This window comes from Hypanus sabinus, chromosome 7 (assembly GCF_030144855.1).
Source record: "Hypanus sabinus isolate sHypSab1 chromosome 7, sHypSab1.hap1, whole genome shotgun sequence".
Classification (NCBI taxonomy): Eukaryota; Metazoa; Chordata; class Chondrichthyes; order Myliobatiformes; family Dasyatidae; genus Hypanus; species Hypanus sabinus.
The window spans coordinates 121,085,448-121,104,875 of NC_082712.1; the positions used below are offsets into that span (position 1 = coordinate 121,085,448).

Consider the following 19,428-nt stretch of genomic DNA (forward strand, 5'->3'; position numbering starts at 1 on the left):
TTTGGACTATACATGGATAGGAAAGCTTTAGGTGGATGTGAGCCAAGTGCTGGAAAATAGGAAATGTTTTCTTTTTCATAGAAGTATGGTAACTAAATTTTTAGATCTGAAAAAATACTAGAAATACTCAACATATCAGGCAGAAGCTAAAGAGAAAGGATCAGAATTAACATTTTAGGTGGATGGCCTGAAGCTCCAGGGAAATGGCAGCACACTGGAGCACCTTGGACCGAAAAAAGGGAGTTGGGATGAAACGTTAAAATTCTTCAATCCCAACACTAACTTGGATTTCCATACCTTTTTGCAATACTAGTACTTACATCAGGCTGCAGTTTATTGACTACAGTTCAGCATTTAACACAATCATTCCTACAGTTGTGTTGGCCATAGCGGATTTATATATGGTCAAACTCAAATGGGTCAAGAAGAGTAGAAGCAGGCCGATCAATTGTCTTTGTTCCTGCCATGTGCTTGGAGATGGAGGCTGCCTTTTTGTGGAACTGTTTAACATCCTCCATTTTGTGTGATGAAATTGCCTGCTTTCTATGTTTTAAAGTTAAAACAATGATACTTCAGGTAATCTGCTGGACTAGAGATCATTTCCAAAGAAGAAGTTATTTGTGAAGTCTTCTTTGATGTAATATAATATGCAGGTTTGTGAATGTTGGGTTTGGTGCCTGCCTGGAGCGATTTAAGCTGGTTATTGAAGAGAATAAAGAGCCATAATTTACTGACCAGTCCTTGCTGGGAAGAGGGCAGTAAATGGATGCTGGCCTGGAGCAGAGCCAATAAAAATGTGTTAAAGGTCGGACATGTCACTTGCTGCCAATGACACTGGAATGCAATATTTGCATTGATAAGGAACAAACATGAAAGTGGACACTTTGAGTGTGCTATCAGTGATAATTCTTTCAAGAGACTCACCATCGCAAGGAAGAACCCTCATGTGAGAAGAAACCCTGGGAGAAGAAAGGATCGATCGTCTGGCCAACAGAGATCCCCTATTTCAGTGTTAAAAATTGGAAAACTGGTCTGAATGAGTACTGTACAGAGGGAACAGTAGAATTCATGTTCTAAATTGTTGTCCCAGGGTCAACATAGCTATGTTGTTGTTTGAGGCAATAAAGTGCGAGCTTCAATTAATTAAGAGCTGTGTAGTGAATTTCCTAACCTAGTTCTGTTGACATACAGTAAGTATATCAAAGTTCAAAGTAAATTTTATTTTTGAAGTGCATATATGTCACCATATATAACCCTGCAATTCATTTCCTGTGGACATATTCAACAAATCTACAAAGTAGTAACTATTAGAAAATCATTGAAAGACCACCCAAAAAGCTCTGATCAGAAAGCTCCAAAACCTGGGCCTTTGTACCTCCCTCTGCATCTGGATCCTCGACTTCCTCACTGGGAGACTCTGTGTGGTTTGGAAATAACATCTTCAACTCGCTGATAATCGACACTGATGCACCTCAATGACATGTGCTTGGCCCACTGTTCTACTCTCTCTACACCCATGACTGTGTGACAAGGCACATTTCAAATACCATCTATAAATTTCCTGATGGCACAACTATTGTTGGCAGAGTTTCAGATGGTGCTGAGAAGGCATACAGGATGAGAGAGATCAGCTGGTTCAGTGATGTTGCAACATGGATTGTCAGTAAGATGAAAGAACTGATTATGGCCTTCAGAAAGGGTAAGACAAGGGACCACAGACCAGTTCTCATCAAGGAATCAGAAGTGGAAAGGGTGAACAATTTCAAGTTCCTGGTTGTCAATATCTCTGAAAATCTATCCTGGGCCCAACACATTGATGCAGTTACAAAGAGGGAATAGCAGCGGCTATATTTCATTCAGAATTTGGGACGATTTGGTCTGTCACCAAAGACACTCACAAATTTCTACAGATGTACCATAGAGCACATTCTAACTGGTTCCATCACCATCTAGTCGGGGGATTGTACAGGATCAGAATAAGCTGCAGAATGTTGTAAGGTCAGTCAGCTCTATCATGAGCACTAGCCTCCTCAGGATCCAGGACGTCTTCAAGGAGTGATGCCTCAAAAAGATAGCAACCATCATTAAGGACCCTCATCCTTAATGAGGAGGTACAGGAAACTGAAGGAACACATTCAATGATTCAAGAATAGCTTCTTCCCCTCTGTCATTGGACTTCTGAATGGACATTGAACTTATGAGCACTACCTCACTACTTTTTTTTCCTCTTTTTGCACTACTTATTTAATTTGTTTTTTTTTAATGTGGTCTTTCATTGATTTTCATATAGTTACTATTCTCTAGATGTGTTGAGTATGTCCACAAGAAAATAAATCTCGTGGTTGTATATTGGGACGTGTATGTACTTTGAAACTGTAATAAAATTTAGTTTGAACTTTGATATACTTACTGTAATTTACTTTTATTATTATGTACTGCAATGCACCACTGTTGCATAATGACAAATTTCATGACATATTCTAAGTGTATTAAATCCAAGTCTGGTTCTTTCGTTGATTAACTGGCATTTATGAAAAACTTTCAGAAGTGTAGTGGCCCACTTTTAAGACTTTGTAGCTCAGTTCAATTTTCATTTCAAAGTTCTCACTCCGAACCTTCCTGAATCCATGTTGATTGCTGTTAACTAGGTTATTGTGGTAGAAATTATCTTCAAACTTCCTTCTTGATTCTACTATTTTGGATTTGATTGACCTGTCCAGGACTCTCAATTCAAATATGATAAAATTACTGATGATAATTGTGACAGCTTTTCTTGAAGAGGGTATATTTCTCATGCCTGAAAGAAGGTAGTTATTTGGAATCCTTTCTGTGCATTTATCTTTATTTTCAACTCTGTATGCACTTGAGCTTTTTGTTTAATTGTCCTTTTGTTGTTGTAGTACTGAACAATCACTTACTAATTGTTTTGTCTGCAGTTGTGTAAGCCATTTCCTCAGTTCGTCTTTAGTCTATCATCACCCACGGAAACCATTTCAGTAATTTATTGTACTCAGTCCAGTGGACAATCTCTCCTTTCCTTCATTATTTGTAGGAACGGTTGTCTTTTTTGACATAATTTTTTTTACAATTAATTTAGGAACATGTTTGTTTAGTCTGAGGTTTTTGATTTGGGAATTGATTTAATTCTACATGTCCAGCATCGTATTTTTCTTTTTCAATCTTTTTATTGAGTTTCATATAAATATAAAAAAAAACATAACAAAATAATGAATAGGTTATGAATACAATAGACTTAAGATTACATTAATAATAGGATAATAATATCCTATTAAACATCAACAACAAAAAAGTACATTAATCAATCAAGTCTATATAATTATATATGAAAAAAAAACAAAACTAATCATCCAAAGAAAAAGAAAAAAAAAATTTAAAATGTGTGGAAGAAAATATATATATGAAACAAGCACTAAACTAAAACTAACATGGGCAATAATAACAGTTTATAAGTATATGATAGTGTCAAAGAACTCCGGAACTCCATACCTGAACAAGAATAAACAAAGAGAAGGTCTGGGAAAGGCCAAATTAATTCACATGAAAATGTCGGATGAACGGTCCCCAAGTTTCTTCAAATTTAATTGACGAGTCAAAAATTGTGCTCCTAATTTTTTCCAAACTCAGATTAGAAACAGTTTGAAAAAGCCACTGAAACGTGGTAGGAGGGTTTACTTCTTTCCAATTTTGTAATATAGACCTTCTGGCCATTAATGTTACAAAAGCAATCATTCGTCTGATTGAAGGAGAAAACTGATTACCATCCTCATTTGGTATACCAAAAATTGCAGTAATAAAGTTAGGTTGTAAATCAATGTTCCAAATTGAGGAAATGGTAACGAATATGTCCTTCCAATAATTATGTAAAGTAGGACATGACCAAAACATATGGGTCAGTGAAGCCACTTCTGAATGACATCTATCACATTGAGGGTTAATATGAGAATAAAATCGAGCAAGTTTATCTTTAGACATATAAGCTCTATGTACAATTTTAAATTGTATTAAAGCATGTTTAGCACATATAGAAGAAGAATTAACCATTTGTAAAATTTTTTCCCATTTATCTGTTGGTATATTATAGCGAAGTTCTTTTTCCCATTGTTGTTTAATTCTATCAGACATTTCTGGTTGTATCTTCATAATCATGTTGTAAATAAAAGCAACTAATCCCTTCTGACAAGGATTTAAGGTAAAAATCAAATCTGAGAAATCCGTTGAAGTTGAGTTGGGAAAAGATGGTAAAACTTTATGTAAAAAATTTCTAATTTGTAAATATCTGAAGAAATTAGATTTAGGTAATTTAAATTTATTGGAAAGTTGGTCAAAAGACATCAAAGTACCTTCAAAAAAAAGGTCACGAAAACATTTTATACCTTTCCTTTTCCATATGCTAAAGGCTTGATCTGTCAAGGAAGGTTTAAAGAAAAAATTAAATAAAATAGGGCTATCAAGCACAAAGTTTTTCAAAGTAAAGAATTTCTGAAATTGAAACCAAATTCGTAATGTGTGTTTAATAACAGGATTAGATATCTGTTTATTAAATTTAACTAAATCAGCAGGAAGAGAAGAACCAAGAACAGAGAATAAAGAATATCCCTTTACTTCATTGCATTCCAAATTTACCCACTGCGGACACAATAATGAGTCCAAATCCAATTTCCAATACGTTAGATTACGAATATTATTCGCCCAATAATAAAATCTAAAATTAGGCAAAGCTAAACCACCATCTTTTTTAGATTTTTGTAATTGCCTTTTACTTAACCTAGGGTTTTTGTTTTGCCACACAAATGAGGAAATTTTTGAATCAATGTTGTCAAAAAAGGATTTAGGAATAAAAATTGGTAAGGCTTGAAATAAGTATAAAAATTTCGGTAAAATCATCATTTTAATAGCATTAATCCGACCAACTAATGATAAGAATAAGGGAGACCATCTTGTAGTAAGATGTTGTATTTGAAGAAGCATAGGTAAAAAATTCAATCTAAATAAATCTTTATATTTCTTGGTGATTTTTATACCTAAATAGGTAAAATTATCAGTAACAACTTTAAATGGAATCCTGTCATTCAATAAAGTTTGCGCATTTAAAGGGAATAATTCACTCTTATCTAAGTTTAATTTGTAACCAGAAAAACTACCAAATTGAGCCAACAAGGATAAAATAGTGGGAATAGATCTATCAAGATCAGAAATATATAACAGCAAATCATCAGCATAGAGTGATAATTTATATAATTTCTCATTACGAGTAATACCAAAAATATTAGGAGATTCACGAATAGCAATGGCTAAAGGTTCTAACGCAATATTAAATAATAAAGGACTTAAAGGACAACCTTGTCTCGTACCACGAGATAATTGAAAAAAGGAGGATCTATAATTATTTGTAAGAACAGAAGCAACAGGTTTATAGTATATTAGTTTAATCCATGATATAAAATTAGGACTAAAATTAAAATTTCTCAAAGCATTAAATAAATATGTCCATTCAACTCTATCAAAGGCTTTTTCAGCATCTAATGAGATAACACATTCTGGGACTGTGGGTGATGAAGTATGAATTATATTAATCAATTTTCTAACATTAAAAAAAGAATACCGATTCTTAATGAAACCAGTTTGATCTTCTGAAATAATCTTTGGTAATACCTTTTCTAATCTAGTGGCTAAAATTTTTGTAAGAATCTTAGAATCTACATTTAACAGTGATATAGGGCGATAAGATGTACATAGAGTAGGATCTTTATCTTTTTTAAGAATTAGAGAGATAGTAGCTTCATAAAAAGACTGAGGTAATCTCTTCTTAGCAAATGCGTCGTTAAAGATTTCACATAACCAAGGGGAAAGCAAAGAAGAAAAAGTTTTGAAAAATTCTACAATATAACCATCAGGGCCAGGAGCTTTCCCTGAATTCATTGATGAGACAGCCTCACCTATTTCGGCCATAGAGATAGGAGCATCAAACAAGCTACGATCTTCACCAATCAGTTTAGGAATATTCAAATTGTTAAAAAAATTATCCATCATGGACAGATCACCATCAAATTCTGATTGATATAAAGATTTATAAAAATCTTGAAAAGTATTATTGATTTCTTTATGATCAGTGGTTAAATTACCATCTTGTTTACGAATTTTAATAATTTGTCGCCTGGTCGAAATAGCTTTTAATTGATTAGCTAACAGTTTACCAGTTTGATCACTGTGAATATAGAATTGAGCTCTAGTCCTAATTAATTGATTTTCAATTGAAGAAGATAATAATAAACTATGTTCCATTTGAAGCTCAACTCTCTTCTTATAAAGTTCTATGGTAGGAGTCACGGAATAAATCTTATCAATTTCCTTAATTTTATCCACCAATAAAGCAATATCTAAATATCTTTGTTTCCTTTTACCAGCGGAATACGAAATAATTTGTCCACGGATAAAAGCCTTAAAAGAGTCCCAAAGTATTCCTCTGTCGATTTCTTCAGTATAGTTTGTTGAGAAAAACAAATCAATTTGCTGCTTTATATAGATGACAAATTCTGGGTCTTGAAGCAAAGTAGCATTAAGTCTCCAAGATCTAACATTATTGGAAAAGTCCGAAATCTTAATAGATAACTTCAAAGGTGCATGATCCGAAATAGTAATAGAATCATATTTACAATCAATAACATCCGTTAATAACCGATGATCAATAAGAAAGTAATCAATTCTAGAATAACTATGATATACATGTGAAAAAAATGAAAATTCTTTATCTTTAGGATTCAAAAACCGCCATATTTCTGTAATTCCCGAATCAACCATAAAAGAATTAATAAGTAAGGCTGATCTATTTGGAAGAGTTCGAATAGGTTTAGATCTATCCATCAAAGGATTCAGACAACAATTAAAATCTCCACCCAATATCAACATATATTCATTCAGATTAGGAAGGGAAGTAAATAAACGTTTAAAAAATTCAGGGCAGTCAAAATTTGGGGCATAAATATTAACTAGAACCACTTTCCGATTGAAAAGTGAACCAGTTATCAACAAAAATCTGCCCTGCGGATCAGAAATAATTTCGTGATGTATAAACAAAATTGAGGGGTCTATAAAAATAGACACACTCCTAATTTTAGCGGTACAATTCGAATGAAATTGTTGACCCTTCCAGAACCTAAAAAAACGTTGATTATCCTCCCTCCTAATATGGGTTTCCTGTGCAAAAATAATATTAGCATTCAATCTATGGAATACCTTAAATATTTTTTTACGTTTAATCGGATGATTTAAACCATTAGTATTCCAAGAGATAAAATTAATAGATTTATCCATCATGCCAATATTAGTTGTGTATATCATAATAGGTTAAAAAGACACATAACCCATAATTTAGGAAAAAGGAAAATAGATTCAGGAGCAACCGGAGAACATGACACCTCAACAATATTAATAATTTAAAGTTGGCCCATAAACTAAAAGCAGAAAAAAACGCAAAAGCGTGAAAAAAGATCCCCACCCCCTCCCCCCACCCTTCGAAGAAAAGCCAAGCGGCAGGCGCATAACCTAACACTAACCTTACCCCCATTTCAAGATGGCAGCTCCATAAAAAGTTTTTTAAAGAAAAACTATGTAACACCCATATTTAAATATAGGGTTGCAAAAAGAAAATATATGTCAATCAGAATGAAAAAAACTAATATAATAAAACAATCTTTAACAAGAAAAAATAAACATCAAAATTTAAGTGTAATATACCTTTAAAAAAATTTCATATATAAATGCAAGAAAGATGACGTTTCAGCATTGTATTTTTCATCATTGCTTTCTTTTGATTAATGCACATTCTGTTTACTTACTTGTAAAATTATTAAGTATTATGACTGCCTGTATTGGATATTTCAGGCTCCTATATAATAAACTTCATCATTCTACAGCCATTTTCCCTCCTGCATAGTTTCATCATCATTATTGACTATAGTCACCAATTCAAAACCTTTTTACTTATAAAACATTGAGATTCATCTCCTTGCAGGCAGTCACAAAATAAGGCTGGTGGCGAAATGGCATCAGCACCGGACTCTGGAGCGAAGGCTCCTGAGTTTGAATCCAAGTCGGGTCACCCCCGAGCACGCTTTCCATCCATGCCAGGTTGAGGGTCAAGCTAGCCACTTGACCTCGTTTAAAAAAAAACAAGGGTTGAGTCAGGAACGTTCATACCGTGACCCGGTTAATCTGAAAGAGGACCAATCCTGACACCACGCGCCAGACAAGAATGGCTGACTGGTGCAACACACTAAAAAAAAAGTAAGAAACCCGAAAGAACCCACCCATTAAAAAAAGACTAAGAAGCGCCCAATATGCAGAGAGAGGAAAGTAAACACAGATCGTGCAAACAATAAAAGCAAGCAGCAGCAATCAGATGTAAAGTGAGGCCATAGACCCGAAGCGTGGAGCAGGCCCACAGCTTCAGCCTCAGTTCATCACACAGTGGAGCAAAATCGAGCTTGCAGACATGAAGACCGGAACAAGCTGCAGCCTCAGTGCTGCAGAAAATAAATGTCATGGAGCAGTGAGCAGAACCAGTTTGACCCGCTCCTCCAGTTCTGACACCCAGCTTTTTCAATCCATCCATCCCAGCGTTTAAATTGTCCAAACAGTGGGTTGTCCCTTGCACCAGGACCCGAGCCCTGTTGCTTCAATACGCTCTGGGGCTGGACCCCACCAGCACATAACCTGACCAAAGATGGAATGAATGTCTTCAAAAGGAAAGGCATTTGATGATAAACAATTTGCTGGGCTATGGGGAAGGATTGGCGTTACAGAATAAATTATAAACACACAAGATTCTGCAACATACACAAAATTCTGGGGGAGCTCAAAGTCAGGCAGCATTATGGAAAAGAATAAAGAGTCAACATTTTGGGCCAAGTCTATTTATCAGGACTGGAAAGAAAGGGGGAAGAAACCAGAATAAGAAGGGGGGGAGGGGAAGGGGTATAAACTAGAAGGTGATAGGTGAAACCAGGTGAGGAGGAAGGTAGGTGGGTGGGATGAAGTGAAACAATAGGAGGTGATAGGTAGACAAGATAAAGGGCTGAAGAAGAGATAATCTGATTGGAGAGGAGAGTGGGAGGAGGAAGGAGGAGGGGCACCAGAGGAAGGTGAGGAGGCTAAATTCATTGCTCTTCAGAAAGTCAGCATAGACTCAGAATTGAATAGCCTGTTTAAGCACCATGAGGATCCTATGACCTTTAATTTGATCATAACTTTAGTTATTGGAGGTGTGTCTTTTCACATGGAAGTTCATAAGATTATTTGGAAGCATATTAAATCATTGACATTTTGCAACTGGAACTCATATTCAGTCAATATATTCTGCTGGTCAGGTATTTCATCCTGTTGCTGGGCAGCTCCAGAAACCTAGGTTCAATCCTGGCTTCTGTTGTTGTATGCATCATGTTTGCATGTTCTCCCCGTGATTGTGTGGGGTCTCCCCATGTGTTTCACCTTCCTCCCAAATGCCAAAGATGCACATGCTGGATCATGTAAGTTTTCCCCTAATATGTAGGTGAGTAGTAGAATCTGGGAAAAAGTTAATGAGAATATGGAAAAAAATTATTTGAAAAATGGGATTAATGAAGCAGTGGAAATGTAAACCTACCAGATATTGAAAGGTCTAGTTAGTGGATGCGTAGAGGATGATTTCAATAGTGGGAGTGTCTCGGATTTGAGAGCACAGCCTTGAAATACAAGGATGTCCCTTCAGAACAGAGATGAGGAGGAATTTTTTTAGCCAGTGGGTGATGAATCTGTGCATTTCATTGCTACAGAGAACTATGGAGGCCAAGTCATCATGTATATTTAAAACAGAGTTTGATAGGTTCTTGATTAGTAAAGGCATCAAAGGTTACGTTGAGAAAGCAGGAGAATGAGGGTGAGCAGGAAAATAAATTAATCATGATTAGGTGGCAGAGCAGATGCAATGGGCAGAATGAGTTAATTCTGCTTCTGTGTCTTATGGTCTTATGGCTGGTTAATGGTCAATGTGGATGGTGGACCAAATAGCCTGTTTCTATGCTGAAGCTCTCTATGACTCTTATGAACTCATCGAACAAAATGTTTACATTCACGATATGGAAATTGAAGTCCAACCATTGTAACTCATGGCAAGAGCAATGATGGTAAACTCCCAAACTCTGCCTGGAAGGCCAGCATTTAGGTTTAAGTCTATTAATCCCATGTGGGTCCTGACGTTAAGTGCAACAGCAGATGGTCAGTATAGCCAAAGTACAAGCCCATTGGTCCTGTCATCTTCATGCCCTGGATGAACAAGATCATAAACCTCTGATCTCGTCTGCCAGTTACGTACAGTCGCTGTTGCAAATATGTTGAATCCTGAGCGGATGTGACATCTAAGTTCCCATTAACTGAAAGCTTGCTGCTCGCTGTCTGCTTTAGAGGGAGGCACAGTGGCACAGCAGCTAGGAACGTTGCTGCCCTGCAATGCTAAAGTTGACCCAGAACCCCGAGTGCACATTCTCCCCCAGGCTGCATGAGTTTCCTCCAGGTGCTCTGGTTTCCTCCCACATCCAGAACATAACTGACCACCCTCACACTTATCTCAACACTCTTCCCAAACACAATACTCGAGTCCACATATGTATGTACTATTAAATCCTCGTCCATGTATCCTTCTCCTTTTGTTAGATGTAAGGAAGTTGGCCTTGTGCTAGAAACCAATTAAAACTAGGTGCTAATCAAGCCCAAGCCAATTACCTGAACAAAGGCCCCGCGTTATGGTGAAAGATTATTTTTTGAACAGTAATGCATTGAAATGCTCTAGAGATCAATATAAATAGCTCAAGTGGAATATTTAATTGGGGGTTCTGCAATCCATACTTGATGTTAGTGTTGAATTTATTGTAAAATGTGTGATAGTAGAAATTTAGGAAATTCAAAAGCGAAGAAACACAGGCACTTCGTTTTATTTTGAAAATTACTGCCTGGTCAAATGAGCTATGACTGCATTGTATAGTTATTGATTGAGTTTCCAACAATTTCTTTATTCAAAGGAAAATGTGGATCAATTGTGTGAAAAGCATTTATTTATTATTTTTCTCCTGGCATTTTTCAGTTTGTTAGTCTTTCTACATAGGTTTCCATTGATTCCATAAGTACTTTGCTCTTCTGTGAAAGTCTACAAGAAAATGATGCTGAGAGTAATAATTGGTGATGCGTACAGTACCGTGCAAAAGTCTTAGGCATGTATATTTAGGTAGGGTGATGAAGACCTTTGCACAGTATTTGTCAAACGGAGTGGAAAGTGAGTTTGTAAATCTGGTGGGAACAAAGGATGTTGGGACTGATGAAGTGGAGTACCATGGTAGGGGTGTGAGACAGGTAGCAGAGAAGGAGTGCCAGGCATTGGGGGCGGGGAGTGGGTGCAGTGCAGGTGAAGCCACACCCAACCTTAAGACTCCTAGCAAGGGTCATTTGTTTCCAAACAATACAACTTTTACAAGAAAACATATTTAGAATAAAAAAACAGTCCACTTTAGTGCAAAAATGTTCCAAGTTCAAAATGTTCACTGTTGCTATATTGTAGTAAATGATCCCTTATTCTGAAATAGTAGCCCCAATTTCTAGATTGCCTTAAACATCTAATCAGCATATACACCCTGTAAAGGAGTATACGAAAATCTGTAGATGTTGGAAATTTTGAGTAACACATACAAAACGCTGGAGAAATTTGTTATGATTTGGAACTTCAAAACATTAAACCAATTCAAAGGAAGAAATGGGAGACTGTGAATGTCTGGGTCTAACTTCGTGGTAACTTTAAGCAAGGTGTGCATGTATCACATGGTAGCATCATGACGTATGCAATTTACGTATTTATATCTATAACCTATATTGAATTATTGAAATGAACAAGAATGCTTAATCAAACCAAATATATTTACAATATTACTGAAATACTATTGAAATATTAAATACATAATACTCCTGCCTACTTAGCTATAAACTCCAACTCAATAGAGAATGCATCTCGACTATATACACAGCATATTATGTAATACAACTACTAAACAAAGACATCCTCTGCAAATTTTTAAATTGTCCCATTCAGGCCTAAAGATTTAATCACTCCAGAGGCTTTCTTACTCTTGTGCGATAATATCTTTCCTGACAAGGTAGGTCACTCTGCTTGGCAAGTGAGACTTGTGGCTGTGAAACCAATATGAGGTTCCGGTGTCTCCTCTGTGAAGGTTGTAGGAGTTGACTCTGAGACTGCAGAAAGAAGTGGTTCTGATAGTCAACTTTCTTCTTCCTGTTTCTTCTAGTGTGTACATCTTGATCTTGGTAAGATGCATTTACTTCAATGGAGTATTCTCGTATTAAAACTTCTACTGGTCCCTTTACGATCTGATCTCTCCTCTTGGTTTCCTCATCCACAATCATCATCTGACGAATCCTAACAATCCTGATTGAGAAGTTGCAGAACCTGAACCTCTGTACTTCCCTCTGCAATTAGATCCTCAACTTCCTAACTGGAAGACCACAATCTGTGTGGATTGGTGATAACATCTTCTCCTCAGTGATGATCAACACTGGGACACCTCATTGGTGTGTGCTTAGCTCACTGCTCTACTCTCTATAAAGCCATGACTCTATGGCTAGGCATACCTCAAATACTATCTATAAATTTGCTGATGATGCAACCATTTTTGGTAGAATCTCAAGTGGTGATGAGAGGGCATACAGGCATGAGATATGCCAACTAGTGGAGTGGTGTCGCAACAACATCCTGGTATTCAACGTCAGTAAGACAAAAGAGCTGATTGTGGACTAAAGGAAGGATAAGATGCCAACCCTCATAGAGGGATCAGAAGTGGAGAGAGTGATAAGTTTCAAGTTTTTGGGTGTCAAGATCTCTGAGGATCTATACTGGTCCCAACATATCGATGCAGTTATAAACAAAGCAAGACAGTGGCTTTTCTTCATTAGGAGTTTGAAGAGATTTGGCATGTCAACAAATACACTTAAAAATTTCTATAGATGTACTGTGGAGAGCATTCTGACAGGCTGTATCACTATCTGGTATGGGGGCAGCTACTGCACAGGACCAAAAGAAGCTGCAGAGAGCTGTAAATACAGTCAGCTCCATCTTGGGTACTAGCCTACAAAGTACCCAGGACACCTTCAGGGAGCAGTGTCTCGGAAAGGCAGCATCCATTATTATTGACCTCCAGCACCCAGGGCATGCCATTTTTTTCCCATATTACCATCAGGTAGGAGGTACAGAAGCCTGAAGGCACAGACTGAGCAATTCAGGAACAGCTTTTTCCCCTCTGCCGTCCAATTCCTAAAAGGACATTGAACCCTTGGACACTATCCCACTTTTTAAAAATATACAGTATTTCTGTTTTTGCACCTTTTTAAATCTATTCAGTAGACATACTGTAATTAATTTACTTATTTATGTATTATTATTATTATTATTTTAACTTCTAATTTTTTTCTCTTCTCTATTATGTATTGTATTGAACTGCTGCTGCTATTTTCAAGTCAGATGTCGGTGATAATAAACCTGATTCTGATTCTGATTCTCTGTTTTTGTACTTCCATTGACTCCTTTCTTTTTGGCCTTCTATTCATCCACCTGGGCAAGTAGTCTTTGCATCTACTTTTACACGGTTTTTTGTCTTCCACTCGAAGTTCATGCACGCGGAGTAGATTCTGATTCTTTATACTCACAAAAGCTGAATGTTTGCAGCTTTCCTTAAGTTCCTTGAGTTCTCTTCCAGCTTAAAACCAAGCAACGCATGGCAACTAGCTGTTTGATTAACCTATCAGAAACTTTCTCAGATAAATTTCCTACAAAAACTGATGTAGTTGGACCACTGCTTTCTTTTTTTCACACTTCCTGTGAGCAGCATGATACTTTCTTGCTGCAATACGCTTTCCAACCTGAGGTACAGAGGTTGACACCAATACCTCTTTTCCCTCTGAACAGCATGGAGACAGTATTCGATAATTCAGTATCTTTCTTAATTTGCTTTCAGGTGGCTTCATTGCAGGGGCTTGGCATGCAACTTGTGGATGGATCTCCAATCAAGTTGTAGTTGTCTCAGCCAATCACGTCCTCCCAATGATGGGCTTTCTGTTTTTACCACATAAAAGCTCAGTGTGGCTTGTTGGTTATTATATTTCACCATTATGAATGTCATTTCCACGGGAGTCATCTTTTCTTTGGTATAAGTTCGTAGTTGGGTATATGCAGTTCAGTATCTTTGAAATGCCATTTAAATTCGTTTTGTTGTGTGTCTGAAACAGCCAAACCTATCTCATTAGTGTTTACATTGTAAATCTCAGGGTTACCTAGTCCTGTGTCACTCTCATCATTATGAGATTTTTCATCAGCAACATGCAGATCAGTGCTCTTTTAGAAACAGAAACTTGACTTTTTATCTTTTTCTCTTCCCTGTGCGGTCCGTTTATTTTTGTCGGCTGACATGCTCTTTGTATCTATCCCACTTTGCTTCATTTTCTACAAACTTTGCATTTAAACCTGCATTGGTCTGGTGTATGTGAGCCCCTCCCACAACAGTAACACAATTGATTCAGCCTGGCTGGCTTCTGTTTCAACACTGCAATTTTGTTCATACTCATTTTCATTCCTCACTGCAACTCAATTAATCTGTGGCTTTGCTTTTCATTGAAACAGCGATTTCAACTGCTCATTTAAATGTAAGTTGTGCTTCAGTTCACAGACTAAACAATCTCTTAGTGCATCAGGACCATTATTGAACTGACTATGCCGAGACAACTTCTTCCATTGTGCCTCGTATGCTTCCCTTCCTTTTGATTCCGCTTATGAAACCTAAAGTATTTTGTAATCAACAATGGTTTCATTTCTAAATATTCTTACTTTAACAACCTCAGCAAAGCTCATTTTTGCTGGTTTGGTTGGAGCAGTCAAACTTCAAAGCAATTGGTATGTCTTTAAAACAAATACACTCAGCGAAATTGGTGCTGGTTTGGTTGGAGCAGTCAAACTTCAAAGCAATTGGTATGTCTTTAAAACAAATACACTCAGCGAAATTGGTGCTTGTTTCTGATTGACTATTTTATTTGCTTCAAAATATTATTCAATTTGTTCAGTATATAAAATCCTGTTAATTTTAGTGTAATTAAGTAAGTCTATCTTTTTGATGTAGCCAGCTCTTTCTGCTCTTTGTTTATATGATTATTATTACCTAGTACTCACTGCTTATGAACCTATGAATTCTTCTGTTTTCTGTCTTAAAAAACATGATTAAAGTTCTGTTAAAGGTCTAGACAGGTTAGAGTTTGTAAAATGTGTTCAGGAAAGTTTTGTAAATCAATATATAGAGGTACCGACTAGAGAGGATGCAATATTAGATCTGCTATTATTAAACAAGTTAGGACAGGTGACAGAATTGTGTGAAGGGGAACACTTTGGTTTTAATGATCACAACACCATTAGTTTCAACTTGATCATGGATAAAGATAGATCTGCTCCTTGGGTTGAGGTTCTAAACTGGAAAAAGGGCAAATTTGAAGAAATGAGGAAGGATCTAAAAAGCATGGATTGGGACAGGTTGTTCTCTGGCAAGGATGTCGTTGGTAAGTGGGAGGCCTTCAAAGGAGAAATTTTGAGAGTGCAGAGTTTGTATGTTCCTGTCAGGATTAATGGCAAAGTGAATAAGGATGAGGAACCTTGGTTCTCTAGGGATATTGGAACTCTGATAAAGAAGAAGAGAGAGATGTATGACATGTATAGGAAACAGGGAGCAAATAGGTACTTGAGGAGTACAAAAAGTGCAAAAAATACTTAAGAAAGAAATCAGGAGGGTTAAAAGAAGACATGAGGTAGCTTTGGCAGTCAAGGTGAAGGATAATCCAAAGAGCTTCTACAGGTATATTAAGAGAAAGTAAGGGATAAAATTGGTCCTCTTGAAGATCATAGTGGTCAGCTATGTATGGAACCAAAAGAAATGAGGGAGATCTTAAATGGTTTTTTTGCATCTGTATTTTCTAAGGAAACTGGCTTGGAATCAATGGAAATAAGGCAAACAGGTAGTGAGGTCATGGAACCTATACAGATTGAGGAGGAGGAGGTGCTTGCTATCTTGAGGCAAATCAGAGTAGATAAATCCCCAGGACCCGACAGGGTATTCCCTTGGACCTTGAAGGAGATTAGTGTTGAAATTGCAGGGGCACTGTCAGATATATTTAAAATGTCGGTATCTACGGGTGAGGTGCCAGAGGATTGGAGGATAGCTCACGTTGTTCCGTTGTTTAAAAAAGGCTCTAAAAGTAATCCGGGAAATTATAAGCCAGTAAGTTTGACGTCGGTAGTAGGTAAGTTATTGGAAGGAGTACTGACAGATAGGATCTACAAGTATTTGGATAGACAGGGACTTATTAGGGAGAGTCAACACAACTTTGTGCATGGTAGGTCATGTTCAGCAAATCTAATAGAGTTTTTCGAGGAGATTACAAGGAAAGTGGATGAAAGGAAGGTAGTGAAAGTTGTCTACATGGACTTCAGTAAGGCCTTTGACAAGGTCCCGCATGGGAGGTTAGTTAGGTAGATTCAGTCACTAGGTATACATGGTGAGGTAGTAAATTGGGTTAGACATTGGCTTAATGGGAGAAGTCAGAGAGTGGTAGTGGATGATTGCTTCTCTGAGTGGAGGCCTGTGACTAGTGATGTGCCACAGGGATCAGTGCTGAGTCTATTGTTATTTGTCATCTATATCAATGATCTGGATGATAATATGGTAAACTGGATCAGCAAATTTGCTGATGATACAAAGATTGGAGGTGTAGTGGACAGTGAGGAAGGTTTTCAAAGCTTGCAGTGGGATCTGGACCAGCTGGAAAAATGGCAGATGGAGTTTAATACAGACAAGTGTGAGGTATTGCACTTGGAAGGAAAAACCAAGGTAGAAAATACAAGGTAAATGGTAGGGCACTGAGGAGTGCAGTAGAACAGAGGGATCTGGGAATACAGATACAAAATTCCCTAAAAGTGGCATCACAGGTAGATAGGTAGTAAAGAGAGCTTTTGGTACATTGGCCTTTATAATTAAAGTATTGAGTATAAGGGTTGGAATGTTATGGTGAGGCTGTATAAGGCATTGGTGAGGCCAAATTTGGAGTGTTTGGTACAGTTTTGGTCACCAAATTACAGGAAGAATATTAATAAGATTGAAAGAGTGCAGAGAAGGTTTACAAGGATGTTGCCAAGAAATTAAGTTACAGAGAAGGGTTGCATAAATTAGGACCTTATTCCCTGGAGTGTAGAAGATTGAGGGGAGACTTGATAGAGGTATATAAAATTATGATGGGTAGAGATAGAGTGAATGCAAGCAGGCTTTTTCCACTGAGGCTAGGGGAGATAAAAAACCAGAGGACATGGGTTAAGGGTGAAGGGGGAAAAGTTTAAAGGGAACATGGGGGGGGGGGCGCTTCTTCACACAGAGAGTGGTGGGATTGTGGAATGAGCTGCCAGATGAAGTGGTAAATGCAGGCTCACTTTTAACATTTAAGGAAAACTTGGATAGGTACATGGATTACCTCATTTTTGTAAATGAGTGTGGGTCCAACCTACTTCATCTTTCCTCATCCCATGAATTTCCCACATGAATCTTTGAACTCTGTCCAAGACAAGTACACTTTCAGACAAGGAGTCCAAAATGAAATTGCAGCACAGATTGAAAACAAGCTGTCAGTTTTGAGGTGTAAACTGGCTGAAGTAAATTAATAGATCCATGAAAATGCATAATAGTAGACAAGCAATGCTTGACTTTAAATAATTAATACTTAATTTGATGATTAATAATATATTGGTTGAAATTGTAAGTAGTTTTTGCCTTAGCACTGATTCATCAATGATAGTGTACCAACCTGAAAATGACCCATATTTGCTGACTTCATGTTTCCATCTCTTTATGCATATTAATACCTTGTCCTAGTGTTTTACCCAGAGAATAAAGATCTGGATGGAGGTGGACTGCGTAGCTGCATTTAAAAGGAAACAAATATGATAATTGGGTGAGCAGTGAAACGGTGAGGGGGTGGGGGGGCTTGTTCAGATTATGAACATCAGCATGAAATGGTGGTCTGAAAAACCTGTTGCTTTGATGAAAATTCATGGTAATGTAGAATTTGGCAGTCTATCTCTTGAGGTTACCAGAGCTAAGAGATGGACATTCCCTTCCAGGAGATTAATATTAGGTAGCTCAACAACCTTCCGTTGTAGTTGGCTGGTCTGTTTTATCTTGGTCTTTATCTTTGAAAATAACACTGAAGCTGCAGTTTGTGATCTTCGTTCTTTATGAAATAACCATAGAGGATGGGGTGGGGAAGGTTGAGACATGAAGAAGGGCAGATTCTTGGGGGCTTACCATAGTGTTCCAAGGGATTCTATCTCACTTAAATGAATTCAGCATTGCTGTGTTTCTGCTTCTGTTTCACATGGCGAAGAGCCTCTGCATTCCAGCAGATTTTACTTATTGCTCAAAAGGCACAAATCACGGAACCTGCAGACTTGCTGAGTCTCCTGTTTTTCAATGCCCACAGTTTTCCCTGCACCATGCTGGGAAGTCTCAGCAAGATTGAGTAGGATAACAATAGACAATCTGCTGAAGGAACTCGCTGCACTGAGCAGCATCTCTGGCATAGGGGAGGGGTTTGGTAGGAGAATTTGTTGACATTTCAGGTTAAGACACTGTGTTAGGATTCTTTACACAATTCCTTTTCTCCTCACAGTCACTGCCTGGTCCACTGAGTTCCTCCAGCACTTTGTGTTTTACTCAAGGCTCCAGCATCTACAGTGTTTTGTATCATTCAGTGTGACTTCTGTCTTGGACTGCACAAGCAGAGGTCCAGGCATAACATTGTTTCTGTGGCTAAATGCTGGAGGTTCCGGTTGGTTGGAAATCTTCAGCCATCAATTATGTGAGAGTGGAGTTTCAAACAGTATATACTGCTTTTGCTCTCTTGTGCAATTCCAATCAAATTAACATCAATACTTCTCTACATAACCTGGCCGACGTTGGTCTCTGAGCCATTACAAACATACTCTTTTTGCTGTCCATCTCTCTCTCCTTCTGCAGATTAAAACCCAATTAACTTCTCAAATGCTCAGTTCCAAAAAAGGCTATTGATGTCACGGTCCCGACCGTTAATTCCTCATATTCTTCTAATTCCCTTTTCTCCATGTTCTTCCGGGCTCCTTGATCGCGGCACACATGCTGCTCATCTAAATCTGCAGCAGAAATACCCCGGGTTTGCATCCACTCATCGCCAGATCGATTTTTTAGCCAGTGTGGTAATTCACGTTCCCGGCCGCTTAGGATTGTGTATTCCAAGTTTTACTTCATGTACTGAGGT

At 37.5% G+C, this 19,428-nt stretch overlaps 1 protein-coding gene across 1 annotated transcript in view; it reads left to right on the forward strand.

The window, feature by feature from the left end:
- Nucleotides 1-19,428, forward strand: part of b4galnt4a (beta-1,4-N-acetyl-galactosaminyl transferase 4a) — an 819,684-nt gene that overhangs the window by 128,909 nt on the left and 671,347 nt on the right. The gene's annotated exons all lie outside the window — the stretch shown is intronic.